This window comes from Coccinella septempunctata, chromosome 2, assembly GCF_907165205.1.
Source record: "Coccinella septempunctata chromosome 2, icCocSept1.1, whole genome shotgun sequence".
NCBI classification, from domain to species: Eukaryota; Metazoa; Arthropoda; class Insecta; order Coleoptera; family Coccinellidae; genus Coccinella; species Coccinella septempunctata.
Genome location: NC_058190.1, coordinates 49,104,753 through 49,124,331, shown reverse-complemented (window position 1 = coordinate 49,124,331; position 19,579 = coordinate 49,104,753). Strand labels below are relative to the sequence as shown.

The 19,579-nt window shown below is 40.2% G+C and overlaps 1 non-coding gene across 1 annotated transcript; it reads left to right on the top strand.

The window, feature by feature from the left end:
- The first annotated feature begins 1,950 nt into the window (after nt 1–1,950).
- Nucleotides 1,951–2,023, top strand: Trnas-gcu. Its single transcript has one exon. It is a non-coding gene; the product is annotated as a tRNA-Ser (tRNA).
- Nucleotides 2,024–19,579: the final 17,556 nt, after the last annotated feature.

Sequence of the window (19,579 nt, the reverse complement as noted above, 5' to 3'; positions counted from 1 at the left end):
AATGTTTGTTTAATTTAGCCTTCCAGTATGGAAAACAACCCTGGGTAAGCTATGAAACAGCAAGCAACGATGTCAAGAACCTTGCAATATAGACATCACGATCAGATAGTAGTAGGCGTTGAATATTATAATAAAATTTAACGGAAATGCATTTTTGCATGAGAATGACTTAGTCATTATCATATATATGTATAGCTATATATTTATGACTTAGTCATATATCATTTAGGTACTTCAGTTTCAGTTCCCAAACTCAGACAATGTATTTTTCTGTGCTTGTGTTCATCTTTTGTATCCACCAATGTTATGGAATTGATGAAATATTTTGTACCACCAATGAAACAGGTAGAACTATTCAAAAAATGTTTTTATACATCTGTATACCAAAAATTCCATTTGCCAACCTTTTCATAAACATGTTGAACATTTTTAAACAATTCTCACTCCATCATTATTCTTCGCAGAACTTTCCTCTTGTAAAGTGTACTACTACACAACATACAAAGACTGAAACAGAATGGTAGCAATCTCAGATTAGATTTAAATTTTTCGGTACTTGCTCCCAGTGACGCACACATTCTTAGAGCTACCACTAAAAGTCCGCAAAAAACTGATCCTGCCTATGAAATCGCCATATATCTCAAAAACGTAGAGAAAATTGCTTCGGACAAAATTTGTAGAAAATTTTATGCTCTTCAACTTTTATAATGAATGCGAAAACGATTTGAAGCCCAGGAGAGGAGATAATTCAAAAAAACTTAGTTCTGTGAACTCCCACACATTTTTTCCGCGCTTAAATTGTCAGATTAGGAGAATATATAATTTTCAACATGTGATCAACCACATATCTATATGTCCTAGACAATTTCGCCCTATATACAGATCTAATTTTTGGTAGAGGTACCCTATGGGCTCCCCAACTATAACACAACACTTTCTGTTGGCGATAGTTTAATTCGTATTTATTTGCTCCTTATCCTTTATTCCTTTTAATCCTTTTCGACATCCTGAATAGTCTGGAATTTTTATCCCGTATCGAGTCAATTCATGAGAGATCAGTGCCAGCCAAGTTCCCAAGAACGCAAGCCCGAAAGTAGTAATTTATCCCGTAATTACCTAACAAGTATGTTGAAGACACATAATGAACGACATGAACGATATTTGAATAATTTGTCGCACGGGGACGCGCGGCAGCTGCATTAATTCCGGACCCATCCCTAGAGCGCCAACTTTCCTTCCTCGTACCTGGCTTGAGTCGGTTCGAGCGAGCCCTGCCTCGAAGATGGCCAAGTCAAGTGGAAAACACAGATAAAGTGAACTTCGTCAGGGAAAAGTTGCCAGATAATTTAATAACAAAGACAAAATTACCAGACGAATTCCCGAACGAGCACTGCATTATTACGATAACGCCCATGGAACGCCCTCCTTATTTGCATCTATTTCGGGCGAGCAGGATCGAGATATGCCCATTTCGGCGTGACGGGAGTTTTTCATACTCTCGGCCTGCTAGATATTAGAGACCGCTTTCTGTGTCGCGCTGCGAATTGAAGGGGGTATATTGGAGGCTCGATGTAATCTGGTTGTTCGTAGGGATAAACGACATGGGATATCTCAGACGCAGATCGTCTTTTGGGAGACCTCGAATTATGATTGTAGCATTCTTTTGGAGCAGATAAAAGCCGAAAGTTCATTTTTTAGTTTGGCACAACCGCATTACAATTCTTTCAGTGGGGGATCCATAATATAAAAAAATAAATGGTGATTATAGTTTTATGAAATGCAGACAAGAATTCTGAAAAAAGTACCACCCAGAGCAAGATTCGAACCCACCACCCCCTGATTACCGGTTAGGTACTCTCCCAACCGAGCTACCCATGCAGACGTGAGGATCCATCCTCGTGAATGCTGAACAAAGTGGTTTCCAGACATTGCAGATGGATCCTCACGTCTGCCTGGGTAGCTCGGTTGGGAGAGTACCTGATCGCTAATCAGGGGGTCGTGGGTTCGAATCCTGCTCTGGGTGGTACTTTTTCCGAATTCATTTCCTGTCTGCATGCCGTTAAAACGTTCATTATAAAAGAATAAATTTATTTAGTTTACTATCGTCTAGAAGTGAGTCTTTGACTCGTACAATCATTTTAACAGTAGATTATTGAGGTCAAAAGAAAAACTTTTCTCCTAGACCATTTTTTAGATTCGGCCCTGATGAAAAGATTTAACCATTTAAAGTTTCCATAAGGAGCTGTGCCACCCCTGGAAAAACAGAATTACCTTCCGAATAACTAGCTAAATCTGTGAAACTACACATCTGTGGATCTTTTAAACAGAGTTGTATTCAGCCAAATTACCCAATTTTTCCAATTTTACAGATTATTTTAGATTTTGGCACAACGAATTAGTCGAAAACAGCGCATTAGGTATACGAGAAAAGATCAAGAATACTTATATTTTACAAAACAGTCAAATATTCATAAGGCAGTGTCCAACTTAGTTCAAGGAGTTGGGTTCTTTGAATTTTTGATATTTTTATGGTACGTTATAGCCGTAATGAGAAAATTGGAAGACGTGGGTGATATCTTGTGTTCGATGAAGATTCATCAAGTAAATGAAAACTATATTGCGAAATTAATTTCATTAGATAAAATCGTTCGGGAGAACTAAAAATAACATTTTTTTTTGGTTTTTCAACAGCCTGCATCTTTCAAACCAAGCCGATTCGGAAAAAACACAGCTCATTATGAAAACTTAAACTGGCTATATGTTTTTATTAGGACTGAATAGGAAAAAATGATTTAGGAAAAAAGCGTTTCTTTTGACTTCAGGAACCTACTGTTAAAATATTTTTACGAGTCAATGACTCACCCTGTATACTTACTTCGAATATACTGAAAGTATATTTTTGGAAGAGAAATCACAATGCTGAGATTCAATTTGTTGGATTTCCCTCAGAATTATTGAATCTCTATTTTTGATTTTGTTTCTGCCGATAAAATTTCGAAAATATTTCATCCCTTGTAATTGTGTTGGACCAACCAATTCGCAACCCCTTCTCGGTGGGAACCAGTGGGAGATGCCACACCAATTAAAATTCGAAAATAATCATTATTTCCCCGGTCTATTACGGCTGATGGATAGCATGCAGTGAAAAAAGTAGGGTTGAAATTCCCAGGCACAATAGCCGTCATTAAACGCCCTCTGGCGATATTGCAAGAGCATCCTCCTCATGACAAATGACTACTCCTCCGCAATGAATACCGGAAGGGGCGACTGTGCGTTATTTGCCCCGCTAAGGAGGGCGAACTCACCCCAACAATTGAGACTTCTTATTCCGACTTTCAGGGATTTGCATATCATACGAGCCCGTTTTTATGAACACATCCGAGTAGTTCTCTTCTCGTGATGTATTTCTTATCGTGTTTTCTCGTAATAATGGAAATTGTTTTTCTCTGTAGACGGAGGGGATAATCTGAGGAACTGGGGTGGGGTTGGATGGCTCTAGAGCTGGCAATATGATTTAAGAGCTTTTTTATTGCATTTACACTTCTCAAACGTCTTCTTAGAGTTATTAGCCGATTTGAAACCATATAATGTTGAATGTTTTTATGATTTCTTGGTATAAAATTATATCCTATCATGTGGAGCACCAATTAATATAGGTATATATTAATTAGATAGATGATATATAATAAGATAGATAGATATATCTATCTATCTTGTGATAGACTTTTCGTACTCTGGCCGCTCCTAACGGTTGCTCGGGCGCCAGTGGGGCAATCAGTCAAACCCCACGTCTCTCACAGAATCTCCTAAGAATTGGAGAGCCCGGGTAGACTTGAGTATCAGTGGAGAAGGGTATCGATGAAGACTAAGGCGGTAGCGTCTTCTAAGTGTCTGCTTTTCAACGGTCTTTAGGCGTCAGAAAGAGTACTTACCTCTTCTAACTAAACTCTTAGATGAAACTGATTTAATAAATAGACTCTCACTGGCAAAATAATTGGCAACAAAAATAAATGTTCAACTATTTATTTCTATTAAAATAAAACTGTACACAAAAGAAAATAGACAGGTACACTAAATCGTGGACGTCAACGGCTGTGTCTGGTCGGAGCAGGACGGCTGGCAAACTTTCACTTCAGGAAAATGGACGGTTTCGGAAATATACGGAAGTAAGTCAAGTCTCAATTAAACTAAGTGTAAAGAAACATGCACGGTTTCGGAAAAATATTTCAACTAAGGCAAGACACAATTAAATGAAAAGTACGAACGGTAAAAATAATAAACGGAATTCAGTCAGGTCAAAATTTAAAAACACCAGTTCACCGAGGTACGCCCTCTATCTCTGTCTCGGTGGTTTGTCTATGATCCGGTGTCCTTCGGTCTCTCTCTCTCTCTCTCGGTGACCTCAAGCTGGCTGACTGTCAAACAGCGGCCACAGAGTCCGGCGGTGAGGGTATTTGACGGTTATGGAATCCCAACTCTATGCTCGGCGAATCTAACCTATAACTATAATTCAAACGGTTGGAAATCGGGATGAAACGGTCAAATATTCAGGAATCGGAGAAATTAGGAGGGCCCAACGTCCTCCTGGGACCCAAATGCTACCCTACGGTAACGGAAAGCTATATACAGCAGGAAATGGTTAGCTCACGGTTTTCAGCCAAGCACAAGTCTAGAGAGAATATTATTCCATAAAGGTGCAATGAAGCGGTAATAATTTCAAATATCACTTGCCTTAGAAATTCCTTTGTGTCTCGTAAGTACGGTTTTCACTTGACAATCACCTCACTCGTTCAACTCTCAACAACGATTCCTACTGATCTTGACCTTCAGCGACGGAACTCGAAGAAGTAGGTACCCCGGAAAATTGTCCCCACCATGGGTAACTCAGTCCCCCATTGGATAAACTCAAATTGTTCGGTAAATCAACGGGCTCGGAAAGAGACAGAAACAATTGAAGAGAAGGAAAAACGGAACAAGTTGAAAGACCTTTTTCGAGTCAGAAAAAGTACGGTTCAACGAAAAGAATTCTAAAATATATGAATTCTGAAAACAAGATATATTCGGTCTCCGCCACAAATATGGGACTGGTCGGTGGAAAACAATGACATGAAATCAATCGGTAAATCCCCCCTATGATAATTTAACGGTTTTCTTCCGAAATACTTCGATTGTCAGGTCCTATCAAGAAAGTATCGGTAGAGAAATTTCCTTTTTCGTGGCGGGGTAAAATCTGCCTCGTCACATCCCCCTCCTTCGTCGGCAAAAAAAAATAAATCGAAGTTTTATTTTTTTTTCAACCCCCCTGGGTATCGTTGCGGTATTTCTAAATGTCGGTTTTAGCCTGTGAAAGCTGCGGGGTTATTGAACTCGGCGTTATTTCATGACCTGATGAACTCAAACGGTAATTAAAAAAAACTGTCGGTTGGCGTATCCACCATGTCGGTAAGAAGACTTAGCCTTCTCGGATTTTCAAATTGGAAAATTATTCGGTCAGGTTCTTAACGGCATATACCTTTCAATCCCAGGGGATTTCAGGTCCTTTATGTGGATGTGTCTGACAACCTTACCACTGCCATCCTTGATGTCATACACCACAGGAGAGACTATGCCTACAACGGTATACGGTCCGGAGTATTTCGGAGCCAACTTGGCGGCAACTCCTTCTACTGCAGAAGATAAGGAATGCCCTCTTCGGTACACTTGGTCTCCAATCCTATGACGCCAGTCCTTGTGACTTTGCTGGACGAAGGCTCGTGTTAATCTAGTTCGGACAAATTTAGTTTCGGTAAATCGGTTACGGTTATTTACATGGTAAGCAACTTGCGGTTCGGTATCCGGTTCGGTGTGATTCTCTCCCTCCTTGATAGCAATCTCGGTAGAAAATTTGGCGTTCGGTGAACGCATTTCCCTATCAAAGTTCAAGAATGCTCTGGGGTCTTCGGTTGACTCCTGCTTTGGGGAATTCACTTCATCTTCCTTGGAAGCCTGGTACACACCTCTTTGGACAGTTGTTCTCATGGGCCTAAATTCCATCCGTTTGGAGAATCTGTCCTTTTTACAAGGTTCTTCCACCACATAGGAATGATTCCTTGCCGGTTTCTGCTGTGAAACCTTGTATCGGTGACACTTGCTACATTTTCGGACATATTGGGCAATTTCTCGGAACATTCCTGGCCAATAGTAGCTGCGGGCTATGCGAAATTTGGTTTCTGCTATTCCCAAGTGTCCAGCGGTCGGTCGGTCGTGGTTTTCGAGAAGGACTTCTCTTCGGTCATCTTTCGGAACACATAACTTCCAGGGATTTCCCAATTCTGGCTCTGTAAAATCATCGGAATCGCAAAAATGGCGGTATAATTTTCCTGACACTATCCTGTAGTCAGGAAACGCTGTAGGATTCAATTTTACTTCTGCCAATTTCCTCCTGTACCATGAGCAACTTACATTGTCCTCGGTCAGGCATATAGTTCCTTCGGTCGGTAACGGTAGCGGTAACGGTGACGGTAACGGTAACGATAACGGTGACGGTAACGGTGACGGTAACGGTAACGGTGACGGTAACTGATTCTGCTCTTCCTGCGTCATGGGCTTGTCCTTTAGGGACCTGCCATTCAGAAAGCATTCGGCGGTTTGGAGATTGATGGAGAAGTCGTGTGCTCTCAGTACATCCATTCCCAGTACTACACTGATCGGTAAATCTGAAACTAACAACCACGTAGCCTCAATATTTTCGGATCCAACCTGAACCTGTGCTGTGTACATTTCCTTAATCGGGATAGAACTTCCGTTAGCGACGGTGGTGGTAACGTCTCTAACATAATTCGGTGTTATTCCAGCGGCCTTGCAGTGAGCAGCCACTTCACTGCTGATGAAGGACCTGGTTGATCCGGTGTCCAATAGTGCCCGGAACTCCTTGTCTCCTATAAGAACATTAATTATAGGACGGTTATCAGAAAGGGTTTTCTTCGGAATAACCGGGGTTCTCGGTAACGGACACTGACAATCTTTGGACATTATACCCTTCTTACCACATCGAGAGCAGAAAAGTATCGGTTTCGATGTACACTGTACTCGTAGATGGCCCTTACCACCACATCTCCAGCACTGGGTTGCGGTTGGCGGTCGGACGGTATTTTTCGGTTCATCTTGTCTCTGACGTGCTGTAGAGTTTTGGACAAGTTTCGGTTTATCGGACGGTTCGGACAGTGTGCTGAGGTGCATTCCGATCGGTTGGACGTTCGGTGAGGGATTTCGGAAGATAAGATGCGGTTCGTTGATGAGACTCTTTTGAATCGGTGGCAAAGCATAGTTAGCAGTTTGCCATTTGACCAATTCGAACACTTTTCCTTTTCGAAGCAGTTCATCTATGGTTGAAGTCGGTTGGAAGGCCAGGGCGGTTTGCAGTTCTGACAGTAAACGTCGTCGGATGATATTCACCTGTTCTTCCTCGGTCGGTCGCTTTACGGTCAGCTTCTGAAACAGATTTTGCATTCGAGTTACATACAACAAGAGTCGTTCATCGGTTCCTTGAGTGCGTTTCTTGATTTCCTCCAAAAGGATGTCCTCGTAGTCGGGAGGAAGAAAGGCCTCTCGGAGTTGTTCCTTGAAGTCGGTCCAGTCGGTGAAGGTGCCTCTCCGGGGAATGTACCAGTCTCTTGCATCCCTACGTAACAGCTCGTATATTGACTCGAATAACTGTTCGTGGCTCACCTTTCTAGCCTCGGCAAGATACTCAGCCTCCTCCAGGAATGAGGTCACACTCGTTGACCCATCGAACGTCAGGTTCCATTTCCACACAGGAACGGTAGGAACGATGGAATGGTCGGTGGTTTTCGGCGGTTTCATCGGCGGGTATTCGGTCGTCAGTTCGGTTTCCTTGGTCGTCGGTACTTCGCTTCTTACTTCTCTCATCCCAGCGGTATCGGTAGGAGATGAGGCAAATGAAACTCTCCTGGTTGATTCGGCAAACTCCCTCGTTAATCGCCTTGACTCAGGGGATGTTATTAGCGGTCTGTTTTCCTCACTAGTTCGGTCGGTTGGCAGTGCTTGTTCAACGGTAAATGGGAGGATGTCGACGGGCGGTCGGTGGTAGGAAGGTTGTTTCTGCAAAAAAGTACGTTCAATTTGTTCGGTTAATAATCTGCAAACTTCTTGTCGGTTCTGCTGCAGCCGGTCATCATGAGTAGTCGGTCGGGATATGTCACAATCTTCTCCCAAGTTCAACAAGTCTGCTTCTCCAACGGTGGTTGAGCACGGAATCAGACCTGGACCAAGTCTAGATGCGCAGTCCGGTAATTCCTGGTCAATCAGCGACGGTGTTCCGGCTGACAGGTTCTCTGGAATACCACCTAACCAGTGAGTATTCTCCAGCAATCTCATAGCCATCTTCAGAGAGTGCTCCAGCTCGGTTTTCTTGTGAAGCAGACTGACAGCTTCCGGAGATAGACTTCTCAATCGGCCTTGAACGTGCAGTAGCCGGCTCCTAATGCGCTGCAACTCATTGTCTCTATTATTAAAATCGAACTCACATATCTCTCCCATCAAGTCGAACAACTTGGCACCACAAACCCCAATTTCCTGTGCCTGGTCAATTTCATCTCTTGGAATGAACGGTATGTCGGAATGGATGGCCCTTCTCAGTTGAGCTCTTTTCTCCTGAACGGTGTGTCCCACGGTGCAGCCTCTTGCCTCTAACTCCCACGTAAGTTCGTCACTTTTCAGTCGGTTGACATCCATTTTAACGGCGCCAGATACTCGGAAGAAATATTTACAATATGCACAATATGGATATATACAAGAAATAAAGAACGGTTACCAATTTGCCAGTGAAGAGTATTTACAGAAAACGGTACGGTTACGGTAACAGGAACTACTCACAGAACAGCAGAAGTCCCTGCTCGGGCGCCAGATGTGATAGACTTTTCGTACTCTGGCCGCTCCTAACGGTTGCTCGGGCGCCAGTGGGGCAATCAGTCAAACCCCACGTCTCTCACAGAATCTCCTAAGAATTGGAGAGCCCGGGTAGACTTGAGTATCAGTGGAGAAGGGTATCGATGAAGACTAAGGCGGTAGCGTCTTCTAAGTGTCTGCTTTTCAACGGTCTTTAGGCGTCAGAAAGAGTACTTACCTCTTCTAACTAAACTCTTAGATGAAACTGATTTAATAAATAGACTCTCACTGGCAAAATAATTGGCAACAAAAATAAATGTTCAACTATTTATTTCTATTAAAATAAAACTGTACACAAAAGAAAATAGACAGGTACACTAAATCGTGGACGTCAACGGCTGTGTCTGGTCGGAGCAGGACGGCTGGCAAACTTTCACTTCAGGAAAATGGACGGTTTCGGAAATATACGGAAGTAAGTCAAGTCTCAATTAAACTAAGTGTAAAGAAACATGCACGGTTTCGGAAAAATATTTCAACTAAGGCAAGACACAATTAAATGAAAAGTACGAACGGTAAAAATAATAAACGGAATTCAGTCAGGTCAAAATTTAAAAACACCAGTTCACCGAGGTACGCCCTCTATCTCTGTCTCGGTGGTTTGTCTATGATCCGGTGTCCTTCGGTCTCTCTCTCTCTCTCTCGGTGACCTCAAGCTGGCTGACTGTCAAACAGCGGCCACAGAGTCCGGCGGTGAGGGTATTTGACGGTTATGGAATCCCAACTCTATGCTCGGCGAATCTAACCTATAACTATAATTCAAACGGTTGGAAATCGGGATGAAACGGTCAAATATTCAGGAATCGGAGAAATTAGGAGGGCCCAACGTCCTCCTGGGACCCAAATGCTACCCTACGGTAACGGAAAGCTATATACAGCAGGAAATGGTTAGCTCACGGTTTTCAGCCAAGCACAAGTCTAGAGAGAATATTATTCCATAAAGGTGCAATGAAGCGGTAATAATTTCAAATATCACTTGCCTTAGAAATTCCTTTGTGTCTCGTAAGTACGGTTTTCACTTGACAATCACCTCACTCGTTCAACTCTCAACAACGATTCCTACTGATCTTGACCTTCAGCGACGGAACTCGAAGAAGTAGGTACCCCGGAAAATTGTCCCCACCATGGGTAACTCAGTCCCCCATTGGATAAACTCAAATTGTTCGGTAAATCAACGGGCTCGGAAAGAGACAGAAACAATTGAAGAGAAGGAAAAACGGAACAAGTTGAAAGACCTTTTTCGAGTCAGAAAAAGTACGGTTCAACGAAAAGAATTCTAAAATATATGAATTCTGAAAACAAGATATATTCGGTCTCCGCCACAAATATGGGACTGGTCGGTGGAAAACAATGACATGAAATCAATCGGTAAATCCCCCCTATGATAATTTAACGGTTTTCTTCCGAAATACTTCGATTGTCAGGTCCTATCAAGAAAGTATCGGTAGAGAAATTTCCTTTTTCGTGGCGGGGTAAAATCTGCCTCGTCACAATCTCTCTATTTATCAGGAATAGTCCCTGAGTTAGGGATATTGACTCAAATTGCAAAAAAAATAGTTAAAATGAGATTGATGAAAATTCATATTAATATGATTTCAAGTTGCAAATTAATTTTAGCCTGAGGTGTGCAGCGTATACAGGGTGGTTGAAAAAATCGAGTAAAATAGTTTTATTCCCAGAGAATTCAAGCATTTCAAGACTATCATAACATGTACAATGTATGGCCTCCACGGGCATCAATAACAGCTTGACACCTTCTTTGCATACTACACACGAGGTTGTTGAACATTTCTTGAGGAATTTGGTTCCATAAACGGGGCAGAAGATCATTTATGGATTCTGGGGTAGGTTGATGATTATCTTCTTTGGAGCATATCCCATGCATGTTCTTTGCAATTCAAATCTGGTGAGTGCGGAGGTATTGGTAAATGTGGAATACCAAGCTCCTCGCGTACATTCTCAACTTTGGCTGCACGGTGCGGTCTAGCGTTATCGTCTAGAAATTGAAAAGTTTCACCAATAGCATCGTGAAAATTTGGCACAACATTGTCAATGACATGCTCCCTATAGTGTAAGCCGGTCATATTCCCAGGACAAATGTGTAGATCTGTGCGCCCGTTGAAACACAAATCCCGGCCCATACCATAACACTAGCCCCTCGGAATGGATGGACTTCTTGGACATAGCGACGATTACGGGGTATGCGTGGGATTGTCCATACCCTTATTCTTCGTGAATCTGAAAATAGTCCATCCATATCTGGATTCATCAGTGAAAATGACACTACGCCATTGATGGTTCCAATTGATATGTTACCTTGCCCATTCCAGTCTTTGACGCTTATGGTCACGTGTTAATGGAACTCCCTTTAATGGACGTCTAGAACCTAGATTCACACCTCTCAATCGTCGTCTGATGGTTTCGATGGAAACTTGGACCCCATCCGCATTTTGAAGAGTATTCCGTAGCATTCTACACGTAGATGTAGGGTTTCTTCTCGCCGAAACGGTGATGAAACGATCCTGAGCAGGTGTTGTTTTTCGTCGCCCACCAAGCCTTGGTCTCCCCAACACGGAACCTGTCTCCCTGAACCTATTCCAAAGTCGAGATATCACACTTTGGCTGACTTGGAGCCTTTCCGCTACAACCACCTGAGTTAGGCCACCCTGTAGCATTCCGATAGCCATATTAGCCTCAGCTTTTGTTAATTTACGTCTTGGCATTTTCAGAAAACTCGTTTCAAATCGAAGCCGTTGATAAACTGACTTAATTTCAGAATAAGAACATTCAGTAAGCATATACAAAGAACCAAACTTCAGAAAAAAGGCGACCAGATTGACGAAATGTCTCATACTGATTTTTATTGGATCGATTGAGTTTTAAATGATTTTACAGCGATTTTCTCGAAGATTACATACTTTTAAAAACGATTGAATTCGATATCCCTAACTTTTGTGGAGCAGTTTATTTTAGTCATATAGATCAGGAGCGCATGAACCCCAGTACCCAAATTTTCAGAACCATCCTATGATCCGTTCTCCATAGAAGTCTAATAGGCTACCCACCATGGGAAACCCAGTATATATATCTATTATAAAGATCATAAAAATTAAATTTCAGATTTGTTTGGTGGGAATCCTCCATCTATAATTTTCCCTCGTTTCCACCCTCATTTTCACCATTCATTCTATCGTCGATATGTCAATATCCAATTCGCAGTCAGATCATTTTCAAATATCAGAGATGTAATTTTCCCTTCTGTACGCTTCCACGCTGATGCCTGCAGGTTGACTCAGATTGCCTGTCTTTCCAAAATATCTCTCAACCCAATATAAAGTTACAATACAAATCAAATAGCGTTCAAATTGCATCTATTTCGTTACTGTCAAGTGTCATTCGAACATGCATTCCTTCGCTCGAAAATATTGTCTAACATTATTTCACATTCAGGCAGGGTTGGCTGTTTCACCGACTCGGTAACAGGGAAATATTGGTAAACAATCGAGCAAATCGACTTGATGTTGGTCGCTTCTCTCCGATCGATCCACAAGGTGATTCGATTTTACCTTTTTTTTGTGGCTAAAAAGGAAAAGTTTTCTTTGTGCCAAATGTTTCTCGAACGAACTGTGACTAACTGTCGTGTTTCTAACAGAGGGGTGCTCCCCTGTCGTTTTCTCCTGAAAAAATACCGACTCTACACCTTCACAAAGAGGGCGAAAAGTTCAAAATTGCATAATAACATTACCTAAGTTCAAAGGGTTCGTGATTAATTTGATGTCCCGCTGAAGCAAGTGTTGAATCTTCCATTAATCCATTAATTATTGCACAAAGCAGCCGAAACATGTCTTTGAACATTTTTGAGGCAAGATGAAATTCTTTTTGGTCCTGCAAGGCAGCTCTAATTAAAAGTTTCTGGTGGTTGTAATTGAAATTTATGAATAATATGTCTTCGAGTGGAAAATTCTAATTTCCTCATGAAGTTAGGAGGCAGGTTTGTGTTTCGGAATATTTCCATTGTGCTGGGGTTGTTAATAGCTGAAAGTTTCTGGTTCACATGGAGGCTTATTGCGAATTCGAAAAAGATCAATACTGATCATTTTCCTTTCGTCAACATATCAGTTTCTGGGAATATCGGAGATTACAGCACTGCGACAATCTGACTGGAAATTTTCCTCCTGAAACACTTTCAATTAGGAAGCTGCGGCGTTTTTCATGTAATTACCCGTTTCATTATCTCCCTCGATAAATTCTGCGAATCGCCAATTATGACTGGAGGAGCAAATCAGGAATTTATTCTCAGTCGTTTCAGCTCAACTTCATTAGCGGGGAATTAACAGCGAGTTTGTAAATTAGTTTCTTAGTTCGGTTTGAGTCCTAAATAATCCGAAAGAATCCGCATTTAATCTGGTTTGACGGGTAATTGAGCATTGTTCTCGAAATGATTCAATCTAGTCGTTTTTTACTTCGATGTCTCCGAAACTCCAGCGAATTGGGAGGGGTGATGAAGTGATGATGGGGATGATTCAATACTGTTTTATCTACAGATTTTTTTCAAGGTTGTTCAATCGGAAATCCACATCAGATCCTCCGGAAAATTCGGAAAAATCTAGAAAGGGCTCATCGAAATATGGGCTTGAACATTATGATAAGAAACAGCAAATTATCTGAATTTTTATTCTGCCCTTATATTACAATTTCATGAAAATTTGCATGTGATGTTATGCATTCATCGAGTATACCCAAATAATCTTTAATAATTATTCATTATTTAGGCGAAATTCATAGGAATTCAAATAGGGTAACATTTCTCTCTGAAAATAATTTCTTATACAGGGTGGTCCAGATCGAAACCAATAAATTTTAACCACGTATTCTACATCAAAAACAAGCCCTAGTTTGTCATATAAACATATGTTGAGAAATGTTTCCTCTCCGAGATACGGGGTGTTGGAATCATAGAAAAAAAAATGTTTTTTATCAATAACTTTCACACTGCTTGAAATATTTTTATGGAATTTGAGAAAATAGGTTTCGAGCGTCAAGGAGCACTGTTTGCATAATATCATTTCATTTCTTTTCTACCAGTGGCGTCCGTACTGCAGCGAGACTGAATATCTTCAGATAAAAAAATGATACGCCACTGGTTTTTCACACAAAAAAAATTACTATTCAAATCCTTATTTAATTTGGAGCAAACTCGGTCTCTTGACTTTTTACTGTACCAGGCAACGTTTCCGGTTAAAAAAATGGAACACATTCTTATGCATGAAGAAATCGCCAAAATTTGATATGGTAGGTACATAATAATAAAATAAGACTATTTTTGCTATATCAAATTTTGGCGATTTCTTCATGCATGAGAATGTGTTTTATTTTTTTAACCGGAAACGGCGCCTCGTACAGCAAAAAGTCGGGAGACCCAATTTGCTCCAAATTAAATAAGGATTTGAATAGTAATTTTTATTGTCTGAAAAACCAGTGGCGTATCATTTATTTATCTGAAAATATTCAGTCTCGCTGCAGTACGGACGCCACTGGTAGAATAGAAATGAAATGATATTATGCAAACAGTGCTCCTTGACGCTACGTATTTTCTCAAATTCCATAAAAATATTTCAAGCAGTGTGAAAGTTATTAATAAAAAACATTTTTTTTCTATGATTTTAACACCCCGTATCTCGGAGAGGAAACATTTCTCGACTTATGTTTATATGACAAACTAGGGCTTATTTTTGATGTAGAATACGTGGTTAAAATTTCTTGGTTACTGTCTGGACCATCCTGTATTCAGTGTCATGAAAAAATTCTATGATATTGTAGTTTTTAACCGTAAATACTAACAGCAAGTTTTTAAAAAACACTTATTGTTCGATCATATTGGGTAGAATCGCCCAATTTTTAGAATGGAATCTCTGGGACTTTTTGTCAGATAACAAGATTTTCAAGAAGAAGTGAAACAAAAATAAGATAAATTCACTATCATTATTTGATCTCGAAAGTAAAAACAACAACAATTTCATTCTTTCTCGAATTCAGCCAACCTCGAATCATAAACCTCAAACGAATTGTGTCAAATCCGAGATTCATACCTAGGAACAAGAAGTCTTTGCCTGTTCAGCAAACCCATTCATAAGCCTGGTTTGGCTTTTTGCGCTGAGGTTATACGGGTGTTGATTGTGTAAGTGATTCCATGAATAGATTATGAAGCAGAGCTCGGACTGCCTGGCACTCTCTTAATGGAGCTACTAATATTTTATGGTAATTGGCTTTTTGACTGCTTCTCGGTATGATAATTCACACTTTAGCCGCATTAGTCATGGAGCGCTTCGGATCAGATGCGGTATGATTGAGATCGACAGTTTCAAAGGACGAAAAATTTCACATTTCATGAGATTTTGACACTAGATTTCAATATATCAATGGAATGGAAAGTTTTTCTTCTTGAACCGAAGCAATTCAACATATAGGTTGAATTTGCTGCTTCCTCAATGAAAAACACGACCCCCTTCAACTTATACTTGTTTTTGATAGGAATTCTTCCAACTCTAACGAAAATTTGCAATCAATTGATCAAGAATAGAAAAAAAACAATGAAAAACAATCTGGGAATCATATGTCTACTCCCTGCTCCTAAGAGTTTCTCATCAATAGCATTTTTTTCATTGATTATTAGCAATAAGGCCTATTTTGCAATCAATGTTTGCTTCCTCTTCTCTGAATTCGTCAATTTCTGCTATCTCGTCAGTAACTGCTTCCTAGGGCGGCTGTTTCTATGAAGGAGCCAGTAAAAAGGTGTAGCATATCTTCACTTAGATCCAAATGAGCGGTGGGTCCTTAAGAATTGGCGTAGCCGACCAAGTCTGCGCCACTTGCATAGGACCATCTCTGATCCTCCCAAAAAACACAACAAAAACTGGCTAGAATTTTCCAGAACCAATCTGAGATCTATCATGGTAGTCTGGAAGAGGATCACACCAATCAGCATAGCCTCTGTGACTGCCAGATCCAGACTTGGAACCTTTGGTTCTCTCAAGCTAAATATAAAGGAGTTCATAAATTATCCTCCTCTCACATTATCTTTTTTTTCGTGAAGATGAGACTTGAAGGGTAAGTCCAGATTTTGTTGGTGTAGCACAAGGGATTTAACTGGTCTCTGTGGCAAATCTGGTGATTTGACCAACAGTCTGTAGCCTGGAAGATTCCAGGATAATTAAAACCCTTCGTCCACCTTCACTGGCAAGTTTATTGGTCTCCCAGTTTCCTTTGATTCCGCAGTGACTGGGAACCAAGACCAAATTATATTCCTGCCAATATTTCATTGAAATATGGCTCCCCCATATCACCTTTGAAATGATGACTTAAGAGATCACATGAACCAATAACCTTGGAAGAGTGTCGTTATATTCGATCCTTCTCATGCAGAAATGTAGATCGAAATAGGGGAATGAATTTTCCACTTACCAATCGTAACTTTTATTGGCACTCCTTTTTACTCCTACATGTTTAGAACATCAACTTTCCCTACCTCATTCACTCAACATCTAGTATTGGAAATAAACCAAGAAGTTGTCGTGGGAGTACAAACAACTTCAATTGAAGTACGTCGTGTGAAAAACGGATGCTGATTTTCACCGCATACAGGATATCCGAGCATGGCAAGTTAAAGGGACGAAGATTGAAGTCGTATCCTAACCTGGAGAGAAACGTCGGCTGTGTTGACAGTTGTATCTGATTTGAATTCCTCGAAGACAATAACGCCAGCCCGGAACTTTTGTAGCGATGCGAAACGGTTGGAATTCCCTGCTTTACAGGATTCTATTCCGCATTTGACCTGGAGTTGAAAGGGTCTAGAACTAATAATAACAGGAATGGGCTGTCGAGTAGAGGCACTGGACTATTGATGGAAATCAAAGGAGTCATCTCTCTGTCTTTCTTCCGGATCGAGAGTGCGGAATAACGTCATGTAATTGGGGTGGACTCACTTAGTCCAGTGGGAATTGATTTTGGAGGCTCATGGTGTAGTTGTTGTAGTTGCGTTGTGTCTATGGAATCCTCAACTCGTACGTGGTAGAAGGGAGGCAGATGTATGCACATCATTTACATACACTGAAATTGGTTTTATAACATTTTTTTAATCTATATACTCGTACAGATATTTTAACAGTAGATTCTTGAGGTCACATGAGACACTTTTTTCTCTTAAAATTTTTTACGAATCGACACGGTTCAAAAGATACAGGCTGTTGAAAAACCATAAAAGAATGTTATTTTCAGTTATATCTCAACAACAGTTTCATCGAATGGAATGAATATCGGAATATAGTTTTTCATTCATTTTATGAACCTTTTTCGAACACAAGATATCACCCACGTCTTCCAGTTTTCTCATTATAACCATAACGTACAATAAAAATACCAAAAATTCGAAGAACCCAACTGTGGAAACTGAGTCTGACGCTATCTAAGGAATATTTGAACGTTTTGTAAAATGAAAGTATTCTTCATATTTTCTCGAATAATGCGCCGTTTTCGAGTTATTTGATGTTCAAAAATCAAAAAGTATCTGTGAAATTTTAAAAATTGGGTACTTTGGCTCAATACAGCTCTGTTTAAAAGATCCACTGATGTGTGATGTCACAGATTTAGCTAGTTATTCTGTTTCTGCAGGAATGGCACAGCTCATTATTTCAATAACAATTTCAATTTTGATTTATTCATCAAAAGGTATACAACCAAAATAAATATATTGAACAATCTAGCAGGAATATGCAGCCTAAGCAAGCTTGTATGCTGTCATACCCTGCAACCACAAGTGATGAAACTTCTCTTTATAACCATATAAAACATGTAAAATTTCTCAACAAGATCCCTAAAACTAAGAAAAAGCAACACAAATATAAATGACTATAGTTGAATGATAGAATTCAGATTTATACAATTTCGGAGCTGGTATTTGAAAACCAGATGATGATGATGATGCCCTGAGTTCTTGGGGAAGGAGGTTATACAATTTGGATGTTATGAAAACTTGAAATGGCTATATCTTTTTGTTAGGAGCGAATAGGAAAAAATGATATAGGAATAATAGTTTCTTCTGACCTCAAGAATCTACTGTTGAAATATTTGTACGAGTCAAAGGTTTACTCTATATAGGGTGTCTAGAAATTAATGCAACAGAATTTTGTCACAGACTTTCGAGACAATTTAAGGAAACCCCAATTTTTTGATTCTTGCCAGGAGGCTCTCAAAAATACCCCTTTCTTTTCATCTCAGAATCCGGTCATACGAAAATCACTGCTTGTTACTGCGATATTTCTGCACTAACGTATGTTTCACGCTTCTAGGCACCGGGAAATTCAGCGCTTTGATATTATTTCAACATCCCTGAAGAAATGACAGAGACCAACTGCAAATTTCTTTGATATGATAATCAACCCAAGAAAAGAATCCCCGACACTCGAATGAGGAACCGAGAGTGCCCAACCTGAGAACTCACGATATTTAGGTTTCCGAGATTGTGCTTTTCTCGACCCTACGGACCGAAGAAGCATTTTCCACTTTTTATTCGTCTTCCTTTCCCGGCTAGAATTGGATTTCACCCGGGAAGAATACGGTTAAAGGGTTCGGGCAGCGGAATATAGCTCCAAGACTTGTTTTGCTTTAATTATTTCAGGAAAATTGATTTCATGATTGCCCCCCCGCTCCGTATAAATATACTTGAGCCAGATGCCTCGATGGATTTGTGTCAGACGTTCATGGTGATGGAAATTCTCTTTTAAAATGAACGCGTGTCCTAATGAGTCGGGAAAAATTTCGACAAGCATATCTATTTTGGGATGGGTGAAGGTCTAGCTTCATCTACTAATCAAAATCTGCATCCTTATCCTTACTTACTCGTATATTATGGATGTGAATGTTCGTGTGCTTGTTTATTTGTCTTCACATAACTCCGAAACCAATGTTTCGGATGCTGATGGGAATTTTACTAGACTGTAGAAAATTCAAACGAGTAGCTTCTCGTGTGAAATTAATTTCCATTTAATGAAGGGATGACGAAAAATATCGATTTTTCTTAAACAAGTCGTTAATGAAGCCAGGATCGTTCCTAGCGGGCGGCTATACCAGTGGCGGCACTCGCGGTACCATTTTATTGACTAATTCGAGATCGTAGATTACGAATATGCAATTAAATTTTTTGTAGGATCAGTATATTAGGAAATAAATCATTTTAGTGGAAAATTTCGAAAAAAATTGGTCAACTTTAAGGAGCTGTAGCAGCCAGAAAAAGAGTATTCGACATATGCTGATTTTTTTGGTGATAAATTGATCCTTTGCGGATATAAAATTTTAATTTTCAGTGATCTTCCGCGAACAGTTTCGATTTCATGATTTTTTCCGCGAAGGTCCAAAATTTCCAATTTTTCATCGACCATAACTTGAAAAATAAATTTTTTAAAAAATATCTGTTTGCATATTCGTTATCTATGCCCTCCAATGAGTCGACAGTATGAATTTGGTTCCGATCGGAGACCAAAAAGATTTTTCACAAAAATCGCAATTTTTCCATACATATGCATGGAAAATTTGAAAAATTTTCGATCTTTTCAATTTCCACCTTAATTGGCGTATTTACTAA